This window comes from Macaca fascicularis, chromosome 1, assembly GCF_037993035.2.
Source record: "Macaca fascicularis isolate 582-1 chromosome 1, T2T-MFA8v1.1".
In the NCBI taxonomy this organism is placed as follows: Eukaryota; Metazoa; Chordata; class Mammalia; order Primates; family Cercopithecidae; genus Macaca; species Macaca fascicularis.
In genome coordinates, this window is record NC_088375.1 from 218,242,890 (window position 1) to 218,252,345 (window position 9,456).

The following is a 9,456-nucleotide window of genomic DNA, read 5'->3' on the forward strand; positions in this document are numbered from 1 at the left end:
CAGGCCAAATGGTGCCATCCAGTAGTCAGAAATGCAAAAGCCTGAAAAGACAACTCAAGAGGCCAATCTTAGGTTCTACAATAGTGATGTTCTTCACAGCAGTAATTGGGGAAGCTGCAAATCTTGCGACCTCTGGAATAATGGCTGGTAATTATTTAACGAGGCATACATCTTAGTAGAATTCACGCCTCTTTCATCCTTCTAACTTGGTGGCCTTTCATGAGTTTTACAGAAGTAATTTAGTTTTGGGGAAGGTTATCATTTACACCAACCTTTTTGACTGTCCCCAACCTTTTTGGCACCAGGGACTGGTTTCACAGAAGACAGTTTTTTCATGGAAGGGGGTGGTGGATGGTTTCCGGATGAAACTGTCCCACCTTAGGTCATCAGGCATTAGTCACAGTCTCATAAGGAGTGCGCAATCTGGATCCCTCACATGCGCAGTTCCCAATAGGGTCCGAGCTCCGATGACCATCTAATACTGATGCAGATCTGACAAGAGCTCAGGTGGTAATGCTTGAAGGCCTGCAGCTCACCTCCTGCTGTTCGGCTGGGTTCCTAACAGGCCATGGACCAGTACCTGTCCTGTGGCCCTGGGGGTTGGGGACTGCTGATTTAAACTATAAACTCAATTTTCCCCAAAGATAGCTTGGGAGAAATTGCACAGGAATGAGCACAGCCAGCTAGCCTGTGAGGCTAGAACCAAGATGGGGCCAGCCATGTCAGCTTTCTCTTATTGTCATAATTTTGCAAAGGTAGTTTCTGAGGGACTGCACTGGACACTTGTTAAAAACATGAGACAGATTTTATTGTATGTACTACAATAGGCAAGATAGACCACCAGAGAACTGAGCTCAACCTGAAATACAGCAGGAGGAGTTGAAGATTATAGCCAACTGGTAAGATAAGAAAGTCAGTGGATGGAAAATTACTAAGAGGAACTTGATTAGCTATCAAAAGTGGTTGGGAGGACTCTTGCTAAACTAGACTCAACAGTATTCTTTTCTAAAACTGGACTTGGCAGGCCAAGAACTAACAGAGAAAAGGGCTCAGAGGAAACTACAGAGGTGTGGTGAAAGATGGAGTCCTTGTCAACTCTACACTGAAGCTTCTGCAAATAAACAAAGACCAATTAAATGGAAAAAGCAAAGGCTATTTATTCCGAGCTTGCTATAGCAGGGAGTCAGTCACTGTGACTTGTGTTTTGGCAGAGACTTGAAGGCAGTCAGGAGGGTGGGAAAGCTTTTTAAAAAGAAAGGCTTCAGGTATGCTTGGACTGGAGGCTGTCAGCATGGTGAAGCTGTAGATAGATGAAGGAAATCAAAATATTTTACCCCAGAATGTATTTCTTTGGCATATTTTAAGATGGCTGTCAGAGAGCCAGCAAACAGAATTAACTCTGCAAAACTGTCTTTTGTAGGGGAAATTTACACCTGCAGAGAATCTTCATTAATCCAGCCTTACCTTGTCAGGATTGAGAAACAAAAATAAGCCTTAGGCCCTACAACCAACTGAACGGACTCTCTCTTGGCTGACAGGACTGCAGAGAATCCTTGAAAGCTGTTTCTGGCTGTGGCAGGCTACGAGGTCGCACATGCCCCCTTAACACCCCTCCCTCACTAACTGCCATTATGAGGCAGGAGAACAGCAGAGGGAATTGGAAGTTGGATAAAAGGCAGAATGAGTAAAAGCAGAAACAGAAGCAAGGTGATGGGGTGGGAGAGCAAGAAGCAAGATAAAAGGCGGAAGTTGAGCAGCCAAAACAAAAAGTAAGATTAAAGAAAGCAAGCAAGCCCGGGCTCGGTGGCTCACGCCTGTAATCCTAGCACTTTGAGAGGCCAAGGCGGGCAGATCACCTGAGGTCAAAGTTTGAGACCAGCCTGTAAAACATGGCAAAAACCCGTCTCTACCAAAAATACAAAAAATTAGCTGGACATGGTGGAGCACTCCTGTACTCCTAGCTACTTGGGGTTCAAGGAGAATCGCTTGAACCTCGGAGGCAGAGGTTGCAGTGAGCTGAGGTTGCGCCACTGCACTCCAGACTGGGCAACAGGGCAAGACTCTGTCTCAACAAACAAACCAACCAGAAAAAAAACAGCAATCAAGGACCCCATGGCCGGCAAGTTCCAAACCAGTAAAGGGGCAGCTCCTGAGAGTTATGCATTGAGAAAAAAGTATCCTTAACATGACTCCATATGATAATCAGCTCATTACAACTCATGCATATGGACTGCATATCATGCATGTACTTAAAAGTATGGGATGGAGGCAACGTGCAAGCACAGAAGGGCCAAAGTAACTAAGCAACCCACCTATCAATCAAAAGACAAACACTGGCTAACGATTGGGCATCCCTGTGAAGAGAAGAAAAACAACCACATATAAAAAGACCCAGAGTACACCAAACTCATACGGATCTCATCTCCCAGAGGCCAGCCCACTCTCCCTACTCTGAGAGTGTTACTGTGCTTAATAAACTTTTGCTTTGCTTTGCTGCTTTGTGTGTGTCACATACAGTTCTTTCTTTGGGACACCAAGAGCCTGGAAATGCACGGCACCATCTGGTAAGAATTAGGATGTTTTTCCTAAGGGTTAACAAACCAAGCCTTTGAAAAGACTTGCTTCACTACTGTTATCAACCAACAGCCTGATGCTTTCCCTCCCTTTCGTGGTTTTGACAACACAAGCAAGCGGCATTCCCTCCTAAGGGACTGTCGACCTAGGAATGATTCTAGCTAGACTACAGAGGATGTACAGTGAGGGTTTTCATGTCCTCTGCTTCAGCTTTTGACGTCAGAGGGCCACAAACTCCACTCTCAGATGATTGCTAATGCCACCATTTTATGAACATGGGCCCCACGGAGAGGCACGAAGCTCAACTGCACATCTGCACATTGTTCCTCTTATAAATATTCATATTGGGATATGATTTGGTGCTGCTCCCCTGAAAGATACATTTGCAGAATGGATTCAGATTAGAAGCATTATAAGCACTATAATGTAGCAATGGCTCATCCAGCTCTCTACACTATAGAAAGATCTGTGGTGTAGACATTTCCACAATGACACAAGATATGTGTACAAGAATGGTGACTGCAGCATTCTTTGTAATCCTAAAAACATGAAACCAACCTCATCTCAAAAACAATTTTTTTTTTTTTTTTTTTTTTTTTTTTGAGATGGAAGCTCGCTCTGGAGTCCACTCCAGGCTGGAGTGTAGTGGTGCGATCTCAGCTCACTGCAGCCTCCACCTCCTGAGTTCAAATGATTCTCCTGCCTCAGCCCCCCGAGTAGCTGGGACTACAGGTGCGTGCCACCATGCCTGGCTAACAAAAACATTTTGAAAAGGGTTAAATAAATCCTGCACAAACTGAGGAAAAATACTGTTTTCAAAATAATGGAGAGGATCCCTGTCATGATGAATGATTCCACTGGTCACGTTATTGATAGAGCAATCAGGAAATCCAGGCACGTCCTGGAGGTAATACTGGACTCCTACTACTAAAATATGAAAAAATGGAGGCATGTAAATTACTCGTTTAAGCGTATAACAGACTGAATTAGAATTTTATCACACCAGAAGTGGGTTCCTAGGTCTCTGTTTCAGGATTCCTGAGTTACACCAGTGTAAACCCAGTATTTCAGGAGATACCCGGTTAAGAATCTGGTAGGGGAGGTGGGCTGGGCCTTGACATGGATCAGTCATAAATCAGTGTCTTGGGACTCCGGAAAGATAAAATCCTCTCCATTTGTCTAGTGATTGACAATGCGTGAATGCTTTAAAAGTTCCAAGAATCGTCCCTGGGTGGGCTCGAACCACCAACCTTTCGGTTAACAGCCGAACGCGCTAACCGATTGCGCCACAGAGACAACCGTTCCCAGCTTTACTGGGCGATGCAGGAAGGGCCACTTGCTAAACTTGCTCCTTTCCGTACATTCTCGGGGCCTGCCCGGCAGGACGACTGAGCAAGGCGTTGGAAAACCAGAGAGATTAGAGCGGTGAGTCGCGCTGGTCACGTTGGACACCTGCGCGTTAGGAGATTCTGGAGCCGGAGGAACAGCCGAATGGCCTTCGCCCGTCCTGCCCCTCGCCTGCTTCAGGAGCTTCCGGAAACTCCCCGGTGGGCGACCCAGCCCGAGCCGCCTGGGGGCTCAAGGGAAGGTGAACCCCCAGTGGGCTCCCGGGATGGTTCTTCCCATTCTTTGCGCCGCCTTCACCCAGTGAAGGAGCCTGTGCCCACCCTGCCCAGTCGCTTTCGGGGCTGCTGAGGAGCTTCCGCTGCCATCTTCGGATCCTGTGTTCCGCACGGGGGCTCCACCAGGGCAGGGATGGTGGTGAGGGTCGCTCGTGGGTCCCCTCGTGGGGAGCAGGGTCTGGCACGACTAGGACTTGTCAATGAATTCATCGTCGCCTTTAGCTTTTAGTCCTTTGAAGAACCCTGAGAGTGGAAATCAAGAGATTTTTTCCATGGGGACGTTCTTTTTACAAAGCGTTGATTTCTGGGCACCCCGCAGGGCGGGCAACTGGCAGGGCCTCCGGAGCATCTTCTTCGCGGTGGAACCGCGGGGGCTCAGCTGGGCAGTGGTCGGGCCGTGGGGCAGCAGGGCGAGAGCAGGGGAACGGAAAAGCAAAAGCTGGGAAAGAAGCCGGGGAGCGGTGGACCAGACATCCAGACCTCCTGAAAGAGGCACCGGCGGGGTCTTCTGGAAGTGAAAATTGCTTTTGTTTGTTTATTGTAGCAGAATCGGGAAATGGAGAGAGAACCTGAAAGAGTCCCAAACTCGAGGACCTATTGCTCCCCGAGAATAACATCTTCCAGAAGAACTAGGCAGAAAACTAGGCGTCTGGGAACCCTGAAATCCCTGGAGGAGTAGCATCATCATGACCCTCTGTGTTCTTTTGGCAAAGGACTTGCTTCCGTTGTTTGTTCAATTATCTGTTTGTTAAATAAATAAAACCCTTTTCATATATCTTTAAAATTACCTTGGTCCTATTATTTTATGATTACAAATAATGCTGCAGGCATCATTCTACAAGTACGCTTCTCATTGACCAGTGGTGTGAAGGCCTGGAGAGTAGTTGTTCCAGCATAGTGTTTACATAGATTTTTTTCATTCCATTTTCTTTGTTGCTTTATTAGGTATAACCCTTTTCTTATTTCAGAGGCTGCTTTAGGGTTTCTGGGATACATCTTTAATTTATCATAATCTGCTTTCAAGTGTCATTATACTTCCCTTTCTGGCCTTTATCCTAGCGTTACGTATTTTTACTTTATGCACTACAAGCTTTGTGATTCATTATTATTACTTTTACTTATTACGTCAGAAAAAAAAATTTTTTTTGAGACGGCGTCTTGCTCAGTTGCCCAGGCTGGAGTGCAATGGCGCGATCTCGGCTCACTGTAAGCTCCGCCTCCCGGGTTCACGCCATTCTCCTGCCTCAGCCTCCCGAGTAGCTGGGACTACAGGCGCCCACCACTATGCCCAGCTAATTTTTTTGCATTTTTAGTAGAGACGGGGTTTCACCGTGTTAGCCAGGATGGTCTCGATCTGACCTCGTCATCCGCCAGGCGTGAGCCACTGCGCCCAGCGGAAGCATTGTCATTTCAAATATCATCTTTCTTTCGTATGTTCGTAAATATGGCATAAAGCCGGTTTCTTGTGTTGCTTACACAATTTTCAGAATGTGTATTTAAATTTAAAATATTAAATTTTACTAAAAAACTAAAAATAATAATCATGAATGTCCTAGATTCATCTTAAGTTCCAACAGTCCACTTAAAATGTGCCCAACCTGAGGGTCAAACCTACCTGCTGATGTGTAACTTGTGTTTGTGAGACATTCTCAACAGCATTTGCTTTCCCCGGACTAGTGATTTTCCTCACATCTGAATGTCTTCAGTGCAAAAGGAAACGTTTTTCTTTGCAAAAATACTTTAAAATATTCCTCCTTCAAGTAAGTGCATTAAAAACAAATTTCCCAGTTGCATCCCTGAAATGCATCGAAAGCGCGGGAGAGACAATCAAGTGCTTCAGGATCAAGAGCTAAACAGGGGAGGACAAAGGTGGCTTCTTCACTAGGAGTCAAGCCAAAGTCAACTGATTTGGTCTCCAATGGAGACCGGAACTCGGTTCACCTGCGTCGTGAGGAGGCGCTCCAGCGGAGGCGGGACTTTCTGTCATGGTGCCTTCAGATAGGAAATCTCCTAGGATTTCCTTCTTTCCCTTTGATCTACTGCCAACTCTCCCTTTCTACTTCTTCAAGACCTTTTTCAGATCCCTACTGCGAAGGGCCTAAGGGGCCGGTGCCCTTCCCTACCGGTCCCTCCCTGACTGGGTGTCTTCGGAGCCCAAGCTCACCCGGAACATTACTGCCCGCTTGAGACAGCGAGAGGACCAAGGAGGGCGGCGGGTGTGCTGGAAACCACAGAGTCACCGCGCACCTGCGTCTCGTGGGCTCCTAACAAATTGAATAAATGCCCCCTGAAGCTTCTCTGCAGGTCAGAGGGAAGGGGAGGGTGGCTGCCCACCCGGCGGGAGAAGCTTCAAGAAGCGTCGGGAGGACCTGGCCCTGCCCCTGGGCCTTGAAGACAGGCCTGGCCAGGCTGATTTTGACGGGCAGGCCCCCAAAAAATGTTCAAGGGCGGCCCAAACCCCGACCCCGAGATTAAGGCTCTGAAATGTCTGACGGGTTTGAGAATCCTCAGTCGAATCGATCCCGCCTGTATCTATCAGGAGACTCCTTTGCCAAAATTCAGAGACCAAGAAAGAGAAAGATTGGGCAGATCAAAGTCTGTAATTAACCAAACAGGAAACACAATTTTTCTGACACATTGGATGTGTGCTGTGAGAAAAAGACTAACCTCAAGGAGAATCTGTTTTTCTGGCTTGAGTGTAGGGAAGAATGGAGTTGCCACCAACAATGGTGCGTTGAAACGGCAGGTGCATCAGGCTGTAGATGTGAAGGAATTAAAAATATTTTACCCCAAAATACATTCCTTTGACATATTTTGAGATGTCTGTTCAGAAAGCCAGCTGCAGAAGTAGCCCTGCAAAGTTGTCTTTTGGTGGGGAGATTTGCATCTGTAGGGAATCTGCATTGACACAGCCAAGTCTTTCCTTGCCCAGATCTAGGGAAGATTAACCGAGAGTCTGACACCTGTATACGTCTGAAAGAAACTTTGAGGGTTTATTCTCTCTGAGAGCTGCTACCGGAAAGGTTTCATTTACATATTAAGACCATCTTTGCTTGCCAAGCCTCTCTTCTCTCCCTCCCATAACCTGTCTTGCCCACAATACATGGATATACCTCTAACTCTGATGGTACCTGGTTTTGGCCATACTTTGAGCCCTCATTCATTCTGTTACCTCGAGATGGTAGATAAGCTTCTGCATCCCATTGTGGGTAGGGTAGGGTAATCACTCTGTGGCTCTCCCCATGTACATGTTAGTACATTTTATGGCATTTCTCCAATTAATCTGCTTTTGTGACTTGATTTTTGAGTGAAGCTTCAGAGGGTTAAGAGGGAGGGTTTCCATTGGTCCCTACAGTTTTGGAGATGTAAGCAGGATACGAAAGCTCTGCTCTTCTGGAATCTACAGTGAATAATCCAGGATCTGATCAGCTGTCATGAAGGTAAGAATTTCTTTTTACCAGCGGGGCTCCCGGCCTCCTCCTCTGTGTGGAATCTGATCAAGTGGACAGTAAAACTCACTGTTTCTTTCTTTTCCCTCTCCAAAATCTTGCTTAATTGGAGAAAAGAATTTGTGTGACTAGTCTTGGGTGTAGTGACTCTGGTGTGCTTTTTGGTACTTTGTGGTACCAATTCATGTTGTTTAATCCTTTTCTTCCCAGAAATTGTTCCTCTCTTTGTCTCTGTGTGTTATTCTGTCACAAAAGGGGGTACTGGTTGAGGTTCCTTCTCATCTTATTTTATGTCCTTGAGAGCTTGACTTGTGACCAAGTGGGAGCACTTCCTCTTGGTTTCTGCTATCTGGTAAGAGGTAGTCATTTTCAGATCATACTAGGTGGCCTGTCTGAAAATGGCTGGGAACCCAAGCACACTTTTTGTTCTGACTATGTCAAGCTCTTGGGGTTTGTCTTAAGAAGTCCCATCCCTTTGAGGCTTTTGTCATCTCAACTCTTGTTACCTGGTTAGTCCTAGGAAAGCTCAGTCGCAAGAGGGCCTACCTGGTATCATAGATTCACAGGTCTGTGACAGGAAGCCCCCACAAATTTGTGGGTTACTGGAGGCAGACATCATCCTTAACCACCTGTCGCCTACTCCTTGCATTGAACTTTTTTCTTGCAGGGGAATCTTCGGAATTGCCTCTTCTTTGCCCTTCCCAGAAGGTCAGCCTGGAAAATGACATCCTGCACTTTCCACAAAGAGGCTATTTGGTTGAATTGCTGTTGGAATAATTACACCATTGGAAATTCTAATTGCCAATGGCCTGAAGATGGATCCCTTAAATTAGATACCTGAATTAAAAAAAAAAAAAGATTTTAGAGATCTCTTATTTTAAACAGTTGATAGGAAGATCAAATTAAAAGAAAGGCACATACTAGTGTCATGGCTACCCTTAAAAATTGTCTTGACAATATTATCTGTGTTGTGTAGGGAAAAAATTCTCTTGACTAAATTAAAGAGCAAAATTTGACCCAAAACAAAGTTAAAATTCTTCATCAGCTCAAACTGCTTGCTCTGGATCCCTTCCAGGATTCACAACAAAGTCTGCTCACCTTGCAGTTCAGTCCTTAAAGTTCTGTGCTTTTGCTGCCATAGCCTGTTCAATTTCCAGTCAGGGAACCAGTTTATTTTGGCTTGCTATTTGTGTGACTTTTGACTTTTTTGGAATACCCATTTATTGATCCTCTTCCCTTTCATGGGCAGCTTTTGTTTGTTCATTTGTTTGTTTGTTTGTTTGTTTATGAAGACGGAGTCTCACTCTATCACCCAGGCTGGAGTGCAGTGGTGTGATCTTGGCTCACTGCAACCTCCGCCTCCCAGGTTCAAGTGATTCTCTCACCTCTGTCTCTCAAGTAGCTGGGATTACAGTCACCCACCACCATGCCCGGCTAATTTTTGTATTTTTAGTAGAGACAGGGTTTTGCCATGTTGGCCAGGCTGGTCTTGAGCTCCTGACCTCAAGTGATCTGCCTGCCTCGGCCTCCCAGTGTTGGGATTATAGACATGAGCCACCACTCCTGGCCATTGGCAGCTTCTGATTTCCCGTCCTTCCAGCTTCCAAAGTTTCTGATGAGAAATCTGTTTATAATCTTATTAAAGATTTCTTGCATGTGACCAGTTGCTTTTCTCTTACCGATTTAAAGATTCTCTGTCTTTGATGTTTGAAAGTTTGATTATAATGTGTTTTGGTGTAGGTCTCTTTCAGTTTATCTTACTTGGAGTTTGTTAGGTTACTGTGTCTGTTTTCATGTGTTTCATCAAATTT

At 45.7% G+C, this 9,456-nt stretch overlaps 1 long non-coding RNA gene and 1 other non-coding gene across 4 annotated transcripts; one reads left to right on the forward strand and one right to left on the reverse strand.

Moving 5' to 3' along the window:
* Positions 1–3,796: 3,796 nt before the first annotated feature.
* Positions 3,797–3,870, reverse strand: TRNAN-GUU (transfer RNA asparagine (anticodon GUU)). The gene has a single exon. It is a non-coding gene; the product is annotated as a tRNA-Asn (tRNA).
* A 10-nt stretch (positions 3,871–3,880) lies between these two features.
* Positions 3,881–4,980, forward strand: LOC123570280 (uncharacterized). 3 transcript variants are annotated; one of them, XR_012425394.1, is made up of 2 exons: positions 3,881–3,999; positions 4,741–4,980. It is a non-coding gene; the product is annotated as an uncharacterized lncRNA (long non-coding RNA). The 3 variants fall into 3 exon arrangements; XR_006694353.3 differs by having other exon boundaries at positions 3,985–4,335; XR_012425393.1 differs by having other exon boundaries at positions 3,985–4,162.
* Positions 4,981–9,456: the final 4,476 nt, after the last annotated feature.